At 36.6% G+C, this 12,456-nt stretch overlaps 1 protein-coding gene across 2 annotated transcripts in view; it reads left to right on the top strand.

Moving 5' to 3' along the window:
* EMC2 (ER membrane protein complex subunit 2) overlaps nucleotides 1-12,456 on the top strand; it is a 46,155-nt gene that overhangs the window by 18,209 nt on the left and 15,490 nt on the right. The window lies entirely within an intron of this gene.

Here is a 12,456-nt window from a genome sequence, read left to right as displayed (position 1 = left end):
TGCCAATCATAAAAAGCAAAAATCTGAGACAGACTGTACTTTCAAGCATTTTTTTTAATACTTGTTGTGTAAACCACCTTGAGCTATTAGGTGCCAAAATGAAAGTCTAGGGAAACTTGTAGCAATACATTTTCATGCATTTTTTTCCACAAGGATAAAACTAGAAACATGAAGAAACTATGGAGTTCCAAATTTTTACATCACGTTACAAAGTCAGTTAAGTATTAATCATTGCCTGTTTGAGGGCATATATTTGTCTGTGTTACTTGGTTCCAAGGAACTGGTTCTCTTTATTGGGTAAACTTCTATGTAAATGTAATACTTGGGCTATTGCAGATGTTTTGGCAGTTTTGTATAAACATTCCTTGGTGCGTTTTGAACCTCTGCCTTTCTTCAGTCAGCTTATTTGATGTGGTCTGCCATTCAGGAGGGGAAAACCCACAGAAACACAGATAACTGGGGGTATCTAGGGTATACCAGAGCTGGATATAGATAAAGTGCTGTAATTTCAACCAAGTAAACCACTAAAAAAAAAAAAAACCCACAAAACAAATTTAAAAGAAATCCATCAACTCAATAACCAAAAACCCACCTAAAACCACTGAACCAGAAAGTTACTTTCAAGGCAGCACATCTGAAAACATTAATAGCAAGTCAAGCACTTGGACGACAGTGGTAGGTTAAAGTCCGTGTCTTTCAGCAGTGATAGAACTCATATTTTGTGTGCAACAGTAGAAAGAACTGTTTCAGTTCTTCACTCTTTATTTTTTGCTCTCCCTAGAGCAGTACTACTTGAGCTGTGTTCTATGAGACAGATGTAGCTCATCTGCAGTTGTCCTTTGAAAGTCTATAGTGCTTTCCGAGTAGAAGTTAGAGCACAAGGTGCATAGCTGTCTGCAGTAAATGTTGATGGATTTTATCAGTGTATGGCCTAAAGAGTTTCAGAGACAATAAGTGTTCAGAGTGATGTTAAAACAAGATGGAACCTATCTACAGTGAAGCCACAAGAATAGGTCACCTCAGTGCACATTTTATGACCTTTTGCTGAAGCCAGTGGAAAAGGGAGCACTGTATTACAATGACTTCTGTTGAGCACAGATCTTTGAAGTGTGCATTTTTGTCAGTTTTACTCTTCAGCTGTCTCAACATGGCTAACGTCATCTGAGCGGTTTGCTGGGTAGTTTTATAGAACAAAATGATATATTTAAATAAGTAATATGCATAACTGTTACCTAATTTGGATTCCACCTTAACAAAATCATAAAGATCCATAAATTGGTAATATTTAGAAGCATAAGATGTAAATATTAGAACAGCTGCATGATCTGTTGGGTTTCTTAAAATCTGAGAACAGAAGTGAAGTGTTAAATGCAAAGCAAAGGTTCTTTGCTATATTACTATAGAATAGGTTGGCTAAGCCTTGCATGTGAAGACTGATGGTTAAATAGATAGTTTTCATAAATTGTCATGTGCAGATTTCTTTGTGTCTTTTACCTGTTAATTATTTCCATGCACACATGTGGGTGCTGTAGGAAAATAAATATTTTGAGATTTTAAAAAAGAAACTGTTGCTGAGTTTGTCTTGGCACCTTATAGCAATTTCTTCTGGTTTGCTGACACATGGAGTTGCTTATATACATTAAACGTTTTGGCAAGTGCTGTAAGTGAAACATAGACATTTGTTCACACGAATCATGTAAAAATCATACTTTGCATCGACTGACAGTTTCAAATAGAAACATGGAAAAATCTTTTTCGAAGAATTACTTATTTTAGACACCTAGCAGACTTTTTCATTATGAAAACTGAACTTTGAACTCAAATTATGTAATGGACATTTACACTTTGGGATGGGGTCTTGTTACACACAAACCTCAGAAATCCAGATAACAGTAATTATTTAATTTCTTAGGATAGAATTCAAAGTACTCTGTTTTTAAAAGGTGATCATCTCTCAATGTTTAATCTCACTATGAACTTACTTGCTGAAAAAGATGACTCGTTTGACAGTGGAGCAATGTTAATGTCACTTCGGAGATTGTGTTTCATTCTTTCAAAGTGTGTAGGCATTGAGTAGGAGTGTCCTTTCTGTAAAGAGTTTAATGAAGGAAATGTGACTCCTGTGAAAAGCACAACTTGTGTGCATTTTACTAGGATAAGAATGGGAAGCTTTTCCAGTCTTCTCCATTTTGGTTGAAATGAAGGCTTATTAGAGTTGTACCTGTCAGATTACTCTGTTATTAAGGCTGCATAACATTTTCCATTGTAGGGACTTTTTTATTAATTTAAATTTAATGTGGTATCTAACTGAAAATCTTTATACTGGTGCCGAACAGTGGCTGAGTTGTTTGTAGATCTTCAGATAAAATTTTTTGTCTGTTTCTTAGAACAAAATAAGGGAACATTGTTTTTTTAGCAGGATTGGTAGAAAGGACTTTTTTTGTTATTTTTGCTGTTAATGTATTTCATTGAGAAATCCTCATCCTGCTCTGTTTTGGAGGGAAGCCTTGGATACTAACAGGAAAAGAGCTTTTGGTAGAATGCAGCATTTATTATACTATGAGAAAAACAACCAAACTGGCTAAGTTAGACATTTGAAAATCTTTGCTTCATGTTCTCAGTAGAGACTGCTGGAATTTTTATTAAATACATCTTCTTAAAATCCCATTTGTATTGAGTGTGATCTATCCCAGGCTACAGAGACTAAGCAGGACTTCCTTGCAGTTGCTCCTCATGGCTGTAGGGCTGTGGGAAAGGGGCAGAAAGTAGGGAGACTCACTTCTTTTCTGAGTTGCACCCAAGTGATGAGCGGGAGAAGGGAAAATACATCCAGAAGGAACTGAGTCAAAAGAGAAGGAAGCAGAACTGTGAGGACCAAAAGAGAGAGGGACAGGTAATGGAAGGTTAGGTGGTTAGTTAACAGGAGAGGTCAGGTCAGAGGTAGTGAAACAGATGGCTTGAAGGCTGGGTAGGAGGTCAGAACAGAGGGATTTGTATTAACATTTGAGTCTTGGGCGCTTTTTTTTTTCTCTTCCCTAAAAAAAAAAAATCACATTTTGCCTTGAGGCACTGTATTTTCTGCTGTCAGTAAATAGCTTTGAGACCTACTGGTGAAATGTCTCTTTCTCCCTGTAGTACCTGGTGTATATTAGTTCTGTCAGTTTTTGCTTTTAATAGTGAAGTCATATACCACTTGAATGCTGCAAGTAACCGAACTTTTGGTTCTACAAGGTAGAATATCTGCTCTTTCACTAAAGAAAACTCAGGTACACTTCATACCTTCTGGAGATAAGGCTAAATGCTCAAGCATGCTACTTAAAAAATGCCAGAATCTCCCTGCCCTTATGTTTAGCTGTATCTTTGTAATTTCAGATAACTCAATGGCTAAGCTTTGATATAATGCTGCAATGTGAAATGTAATCTGGAAAGCTGCCAGTCAGAGAGGGACCTGGGGGTGTTGATTGACAGCCGGCTGAACACGAGCCAGCAGTGTGCCCAGGTGGCCAAGAAGGCCAATGGTATCCTGGCTTGTATCAGAAATAGCGTGGCCAGCAGGGACAGGGAAGTGATCTTACCCCTGTACTCGGCACTGGTGAGGCCGCACCTCGATTCCTGTGTTCAGTTTTGGGCCCCTCACTACAAAAAGGACATTGAATGACTCGAGCGTGTCCCGAGAAGGGCAATGAAGCTGGTGAAGGGTCTGGAGCACATGTCATACAAGGAGCGGCTGAGGGAACTGGGGTTGTTTAGTCTGGAGAAGAGGAGGCTGAGGGGAGACCTCATTGCCCTCTACAACTACCTGAAAGGAGGTTGCAGAGAGCTGGGGATGAGTCTCTTTAACCAAGTAACAACCGATAAGACAAGAGGGAATGGCCTCAAGTTGTGCCAGGGAAGGTTTAGACTGGATATTAGGAAGCATTTCTTTCCAGAACGGGTTGTTAGGTGTTGGAATGGGCTGCCCAGGGAGGTGGTGGAGTCCCCATCCCTGGAGGTGTTTAAGAGTTGGGTTGACATAGCGCTGAGGGATGTGGTGTAGTTGAGAATGGTCATTGTTAGGTTAATGGTTGGACTGGATGATCTTCAAGGTCTTTTCTAACCTAGATGATTCTGTGATTCTGTAATGCCACATTCAAACTCTAGACATTTTTAAATCATAAGTTGATACAGTGTTCTCAGTATTTTTATTAGTGGTCTGGATACTATGTTAAACTTTGTTTTGGATGGATTGCCTGTGTAAAATTCTGTAGGAAATTTGCATGGAATTGATACGCCTTTATTTTCTATTTGATACGTAAATCCTCATATCTGGGAATGGGACTTGTACATAAGAACTGCTCAAGTGGAAGTAGTATCTTGAATGTTTTTTTCTCTCATTTGTCCCATGGCAACTATGTGAGATGAAATAGTGCTGACATTTTACATATGGAGAGCAGATGAAAGCCCAGCTCTGCAAAATTATCTAGGAGTGGGTTCCTAAGCAGGCAGTTAGCTTTCTGATTTTGCTATTGATTTCAATTCTGTAATGAATATTAAATGATGAATTTTTAAATTATGTGTATGTGTCTGTATCAGATTAAATTGAATGCCTCTTTGCATTATTTTACCCTGGCAAAGATTCAGCTTTTGGGGAGCAATTGGAATGTAGGCCCATCTATTTTAATTATATAGGTAAAGATTTTTGTCAGTTGGGCCCTTCTCAAGGTGGCCTGTCCAGGAGTGCAGAGAAGATTCATGATGAGAAAAGAAATTTTGTTCATGTGTTCAACACTTAGGTTGGTGTCTAACTCCACTGTCATTCTAGTGCATCTGCAGTTTCTCCTGATTCTTCAACTCAACCATCAAGAAGATTGCAGAGCACTTGGTCAACACTAGGGGAAAGTGAGATAAGGCACAAAGTTCTGCCTTAATTCTAATCCACAGAAAATCTGAGGTCTTTATTGGGATAATTCTTGTGCTGTTTTTCTTGCCACTTTTTCAACTAAGCTTTTAATCCAGCAAGACACTGTTCTTGCTTAGCTTAGGGCATATGGATAATCTCATTAACTTCATGGGTCTAGTAATATAATTGTGTGAATGAAGAATTAAAAATTAGAATTTTCAGAACAAGATAGTGTTCTGGGTGAAGCTGTTGTCTTTTAGGGTTCGTAAAATACTTCACTAACAGCTCTGTTGTTCACGGGAGTGGACAGGAAGAAGTGTATGCATATGGTCACATGAAGTTACACTTTCCTATACTATTTCAAGATTCTTTTTCTAGCCAAGCTGGACATGTTTCAGAAGAGACACAGGAGGTGGTTGAAGACATGGAATCCAGATACTAGAAAGATTCAGAGCAAAATCTTAGTACTTAGTATCATGTGAATAGGCAGCAATTATATAGCATGAATATCTGAGTTCATTCTTCCTAACATCCCTTTCTATCATTGTGCATTGCTAGTCTTGACTGTATAGGTAACTTTTTTTAACCTGGTTCCTTGTCTCTGCTAAATAAGATGAGAATAACTGTGAGAATATGAGCATTGGATATCTATTTATCATCTGAACAGTAATAATTCTTTAAAACTCCTGCAGTAGTTGTGCATTCATTTTGAACAGAGACCTCCTGTGAAGTTCTTACAGCTTTGTACATTTATCTACAGGATGCTTTAAGTTGCAAAAAAGAAAATTGTTCACCAAATTAAGTATCTACTAATAGGGGGAATTTTCTGAGGTGATGTGTTTGTATGTTTCATTAAATACATTTCTAGCACAACTAGTCCTAAATTTAAATATGTGTAGTGGTAGTTTTAAAGGGAATCGAAAAAGTTAGTTTGGCATTGTGTCTGATGCAGGGTGGAGTTGATAAGAGGTGTGAAGAGCTACAGCCGCTACTTCGAATACTCCCCAAAGAGGAGTGATGATTAAGCTGGGTATGCATTACGTGGATCCTAAAGAAATGTTTTCTTCTTTTGACAGTTAGAGCATCATTTACCTTTGCGAGGCTTTTTTTGCTTCATGTCCAGTCATGATCAGTGAAGTGAGAGAGCAGAGTGCATTCCACCATTTTCCCCATGTTTTACTTTTGTAAGCATAGCACTTTTAAATATTGGTGGAAATTTTGTCCCTTGAAATTAAGTATTTGAGAACATAAGAACAGCTATACTGGAGTCGTGCCAAAAGTTCATTTTACTTGTCCTGTTTCTGACAGTGACCAATAGCAGATACGGAGTGAAGTGTATAAGAACGGGGCAATCACAGTATGCTCTGATCTCTTCTGCCAGTTTCTGTTCATCTTCATGTTACAGTTTTCCTGTGCCAGAAGTGGTAACTCTGTTTTTAATAGCTCTTCATGAAATTTCTGCATTGATTTTTTTTTTTTTTAACTGCTTAGTGAACTTGTTTAAGTTTAGTGTGTATGTGTCATTCTGAACATCATTCAGAAATGAAATTTCATAATTTACTCATGGATCAGGCAAATCTCCCCTCTTCTTTTTTTTTCCTAATCCTTTACTCTTAACAATTTTATTTGATACCCCTAATTTGTCTGTTATGGTCAACAGTTGTTCTCTGTTCACTTTATTCATGCTCATGATTTTAGGGATCTTTTGAATTTTTCTTCCCTCTAAACTGAGAAGTCCTAATCTGTCCAGCAGTTCTTGTTGCCATTCTGTGCCCTGAAACCCTGCTGCTGTTCTGAGTGTCCTTTTTGGTTTTTTTCTATATTTGGATGAGGAAAGAGAGGACAGAATTGCAGTCAGTATTAAAAATGCAAGAGCATTTTGGAATTACGCAAAGGTAAAATGATGCCACTGATGTGTTCTGTTCTGTATTCTTTTCTGATGATTCCAGTATCACAGTATTGTGGGTTTTGGTTTTTGAGGTGGGTTTTTTGTTTGTTTTTTAAGACCTCTTCTGTATATTGAACTGATATTTTGTAGAACTGTTTATTGCAACTCCAGCATCTCCTTCCTAATTGGGCAAATTCAGAGAGCTTTTCTGTGTATGTTAAATTAGCATTGTTTTACCCTATATGCAATCCTTAATCTAGATTAAATTTCAGGGGCTGTTTTATCATGCTGACATTCACTGTTGTGAATGCTGTTCTTTGCAGTTGACTTTTGTTCTTTATACTTACATAACGCGTGATCATCCATTAACTTCAGGACATCACTGTTAATTTCCTTGTTAGATCACTTACGAAGATGATGAGCAGTAGTTTTTAGTCCAGGCGACTCTGGGATTCGCAGTGCAGAAGATTCATTGGTAGACAAGAACTCTTCTCTACTTTATATCTTTTGACTAATTTGTTTATCCATGTGAAGACCTTCCACTGTGACAGCTTAGGTTCTTTCAGAGCTTTTGGCTTCAGAGTGAGAGGTCTTGTTGAATTTATTTTTGAAGTTGAAGTTAACTTTTAAATGGATCTTTATTCATCCACACTCTTATGACTCCTTTGAAGAACTCCAGTTCTTCACACACATTCCTCTGTGTAAACTATTTTTACTCTTCTTTGGTATATAACATTTTTCATGTTTTCCAATTCCAGGCTTTAGCTCTTTAGCCTTCATAGCTTCTACTAATTTGCTGTGTGCTGGTGTTAGACTTTATGGGCTGTTGTTTATTGGATTCCCCCTAGAATCCTGTAAAAAGTTGTGTTCACCATTGCTACTTATGCTTTGACATTATCCCTAAAGGAGCAGCTTCAACTCAGCAGCTCTGTGCCTGCAGAGATTCATTTGGAAGATTTGGCCTGATTTAACTGTCTTCCATGGTTAACTTTGAAAAATCTCTAAGTCTGGTAAAAGTACATTTGTTATTGTGGTTGTATTCAGATTATGTGGCATTTTTTGATGTCTGTGTAATTCCTTCCCTTTATCTTTGTTGTAGTTGTTTACACTTTTGCTTTGATTTGCATATTGCAGTTTGAAGGAAATTATTTTAATGTATCAAACTCTTAGACCAAATGCACATTTTCTGACATGTTAAGTCCTTGATTAAAAAAAAAAAAACTTTAAAATTGAAGAATTTCTTTTTAAGATGTAAAGTATAATTTGTTTAACTCTGCAGCAGTTATACAGGTATGAAATTGTTCCTTTCTTAGAGGTGTCAGTCCCAGAGAATTCTCCTACTAATACTTTCTTTTCAACCATGAAATTTAGAGCAATCTTAGACTCTCTCTTGGTACGTTTTACTAATCAAATGCAGAAGCTGATAAAGGTTTAACTCCTCACTTCACTTTGAGTCTACTTAGTGCTAATTAAAAAGAATCATGGCAAATGGAGGATTAATTCTTGTGCCAGATTGGGGATTATTAGTTTAGTCTTTAAAAGAAATAGCTTAGAAAGGTTCACTATTTAATAAATACGTGACATACTGAAGTACCTTAGTCCATATGATACTGATTACAGTATAAATGTTTCTTTAAGATGGCATCTATCTTCTGATTAAGAATGCTGGGTTTACAGAATCAGCCAATAACCATTCTAGTGTTTTGTCTTAAACTCTGGAAAATTGATAGGGGGAATTCTGTGTCATAGGTTCTGCGTGGTCAAACACTGCAGATCTTGTTGCAGCACTGAAAGTTTTATCTGTTCCTTTTCATTTAAGGTGAAAGGAAGAAGGAGATTGAGTTCATTTTCGTATCAGGCTTGTTCTTAAAAATCTTACTGTTGTGATGTGAAGAACTGAAATGTAACTCTTGAATGTTATTTTTTATCTTTATCTTTAAAATATTAGTATGCTTCGTAGATTTCAAAATAATCTCAAATCTTGTAGTTAAAAATAAGTTTCTCTTGAATATTCTTAGTGGACTTGAAATTAATGACTGAAATATTTGTACTCTGCATTTTGCAGGTTTTTTGGTATCTTGCGATAGGTCTCCTAAAAATGAGTTTATTTTTTGAAATGTGAGATTTTTACTTAAAAAAAGGCCTGAAACATAATAAAACATATGAAATTGCCTGATTTTCTAATATCAGCTGATACTAAGGCAGGTAATAAATTGAATATATGAAATAACTGCTAGCTAAAGCTTCTGTAGAGTTGGTGGGAGTCTGGCTTTCCTTATCAAATAACTATTTTTTTTGTCTGGTAAAGTGGTTATTAGTGTTGGCAGTGGTTCTGTGCAGTGAAATATTTTGTTTAATTTGATGGGAAAAAAAATTGATGCTATGTGTGTAAAATGTTCTTAGTTATGCCACTTTTCTCAAGATGCTCAGTAAGCATACTGAGTGCAAGCCCCAGCTCACTGAGGAGGTAGCTGATACAGGGGAGCTAGATAGGGGCTCATGGGCAGTACAAATCAGGATAAGAAGTTTACAGCACACAAAATGGCCCATGTCTTGGTTTTAGTGCAGGCCTTTTCATACATGTTTTTCTTAAAGCATTGACTACTGGAGACATTGAATTTCAGTTTTTATTTAAATAAAACACCTTATAGACTATGATTCACAGAACTAGAAAGTCAGATGGGAGAGTAGTCTGTGAATACAGATAACAGCAATAGTAGTGCATTTACATGTCTTTATTTTTTAGCCACTCTTATCACTCCCAGGAATCGCAGATCTGTATACTTCAGATCTACCGAACACCCACATGTATGTCTCTTGGCAATGTATTCAGAATATTTGTGTTATTTTATTTATGTGATGGAAAAATGCTAGTAATTGCTTTAAAAACCCACTACATCCTCACTGACTTCTTTCCAGTGGTTTTAAAGAGACTTTCAAAAATTCTCTGCTACTGTACAACATTTTGTTCGTCCTCTGAATGTCAGTGTTGTTTTGAGTGGCTAAGCCTCTGTTTTGTAAACTGAGAGTTCGCTGTAAATAAACTTATCCCAGCATTTTTGAAGACTTATTTGAGGGTGAAGAGAGTGCAGATTTCAGGCCCAGATGCTGCTTTATTTTTTGTGATAAGGAAGGTGGATAAAAAAGGAAGTTTTAAATACTTTCATCCCTCAAATAAGAAACAGTGTAATTTAGGAGAAATGTTGTGGGATTTGGTGCAATTTAGAAACAGATAAATTCCATAAAATGTATATGTAATTCATTTTACTCCTAAGTGCTACCATCAGAACGTTAATTATGTCTAATACTTTTATCCTTATTATTTGATTGCGTTACATGACGTCCTTGTTATAGGTGAACATCAATTTATATTTGTGACTAGAAGTAGTTGTAGCTTTTCATAAATTAATGTCTTGAGATTCCAGTAGTTCACGTTACTTGGGAGTGCTGTGGTTAAGAAATAAAGCAGCCGTGGTGAAAATCTGTTTCCAGACTTTTGGAGGACTGACTTGCATGTGATTGAAGGAGTTGCTTTAGATACAAAAAAGGAGGGTGGCTTATGTACACTGTTCCTGTTTGCCCTTGCAAATTAAATTGTCAGATGCATTGACTGATTTTATACATTAAACAGATTATTTCAGCTCTCAAGCAGTTTAGTTTTGATTAGTCTCTTGATTGTTTTTCTTTAGATTTTGAAAATAACAGTTCTTAATCCAGAAGCTACATTTTAAAGAAGATAGTCTGTTACTTGCAAAAATCTTCTGTCTTCGTAAGCTGTAATTGCATGATACGCTCCTTTGGCTGTGCACACTGTTATCCCCACTTCCCTTTCTTTCATGTTTCGTGCTCGGTGGGCAGATCACTGAGCTGTGTATAATATCAGCCTTGGGTAGTGTGTTTAACACTGCCCCGGTGTTCCCACCATAGCAAGGAAGCTGACCTGCTTTACAAAATGCTTTGAGACTACTTCATAAAACATGATAGAGAACAATGGTTTTGTTGTTCTTGGGTTTTTTTATTTTAGTTGGTTTTTTGTTTAGTGATAGTACCAATATGATAAGCATGTGGGATTATTCTTTTTACATATTAGAATGTTTAAGTACACTGTTATTTTTAAAACTCTATAAAAAACTATATTTAAAAAAATAAAATAAGCAGTGTATTATAGTTGTAAATGTGGTCATCAGTTAAAATTTTCAGTCAGTTATGGCTTTTAGCCAAATGTGTCCCAGTAAAAGTGGAATGATGAATGTAATTTCACAGGTTGCAGTTTGAGAAAGAAGCAGTGGAAAACAAAATGACTGTATGTAAACCCACCATGCTACCTGTGTCCTAATTTGTGTCCTGATCGGTCTGATGAATTTTCTTGCTGCCTGTGCCTTGCGTTTAAGCAGAAGAGTGAAATGTTTTTTCTTCACTTGAATCATTTTCACTGAATTTTCATCAAATATATGTTTGTAGGGGAGGTGAAGGGGATAAACTCAAATGAAACAATAAACCTACAGTTAGTGTTAAAATAATTTCTGGCTGTGCTGTTTTGGTAACTTGAACTAATTTACTTAAATGCTATACTTGCCTCTTCTTCTGGAAGCAATTAATTTATGCAAATGATGATCAAAGGATAAGAAATAAAGAGAATAGTGATGTTCAGAATAGTGTAAAAATAGAACTCTTTCAGGTACATGTGACTGATCTTAGGAAGGTACATCATGAAGAAACTAATTTCAGAGCCATCTTAAAGATTAAAATGGTTTAAGGTTTTGTTAAAGAATTGTCCTTTCCCATGTTGTCAAGGCTTCCATAAGGAGATACCCAACTGTATAACCTCTTTATAAGATATAAAATGGGTTGAGAGCTATGAAGGCAGTTAGCAGTGGGACTTTGTTACCGGAAAAGTGTGTTGTGTTGGGGTTTTTTTCATCAATATTTTCTCATGGAGAAATGGCATATAATTGTGTGTGCACGTGCAGACACATCACGCACACCAGACCATCTGTCTTCTTCTGTCTGACTACAGCGGTTGTGATCACCCAGGAGAACAGGGGTTATAGGCAAGGCAGGAGGCTGGTGGCGTTTGTTCTTTGAGGCATGTTACGCTGGAATTTGGTTTTACTTTCATTCTGTCAGATTCCCGATCTGATGACTTTCAGGCTGGCTGAGGTGTAGTGCTGTTTTCTTCAAACTGTCAGACTGCTGTCCATTGTTTTGAATTACATCTCAAGTGCATCTTGATTCACAGCTCCTAGAGGTCTGAAAACTGGTTTTAGAGAACTATAACCAATATACTTCAGAAACTGGAATATTGGATTGAAGTACAGAATAATCAACTATTAAAATTATGTGTATCTTTTCCTCCTGGTGGTCTGTAACAACTTCTGTGGCGTTCAAAATTTTAATACAGTGTAATTTTTCTAACTTGTTTTTATATTGTTTATGTTGAAATACATTTTCCACCCACATATTGAAGTACTGCTCAGTTTTGCCTTTGAAATGGCTATTTTGTATTCCCTTTACATTGAAGAGCCTAATTTGTGCTCCAAGAATGATGAGAAACTTGTTTATGAAATTGGTGTGTATTCAACATGAGTTAAAGATGGTGGTCAGCACTCCAACAAGAATCTTTAAAAATGGCTGAAAGCCATATTTATACAGTGGCAACCCAGATACATCTGTGGGATACTCTAAGACT

This window comes from Strix aluco, chromosome 1 (assembly GCF_031877795.1).
Source record: "Strix aluco isolate bStrAlu1 chromosome 1, bStrAlu1.hap1, whole genome shotgun sequence".
Classification (NCBI taxonomy): domain Eukaryota; kingdom Metazoa; phylum Chordata; class Aves; order Strigiformes; family Strigidae; genus Strix; species Strix aluco.
Note: the sequence above shows the minus strand (reverse complement) of the source record. Positions and strands in the feature narration are given on the sequence as shown.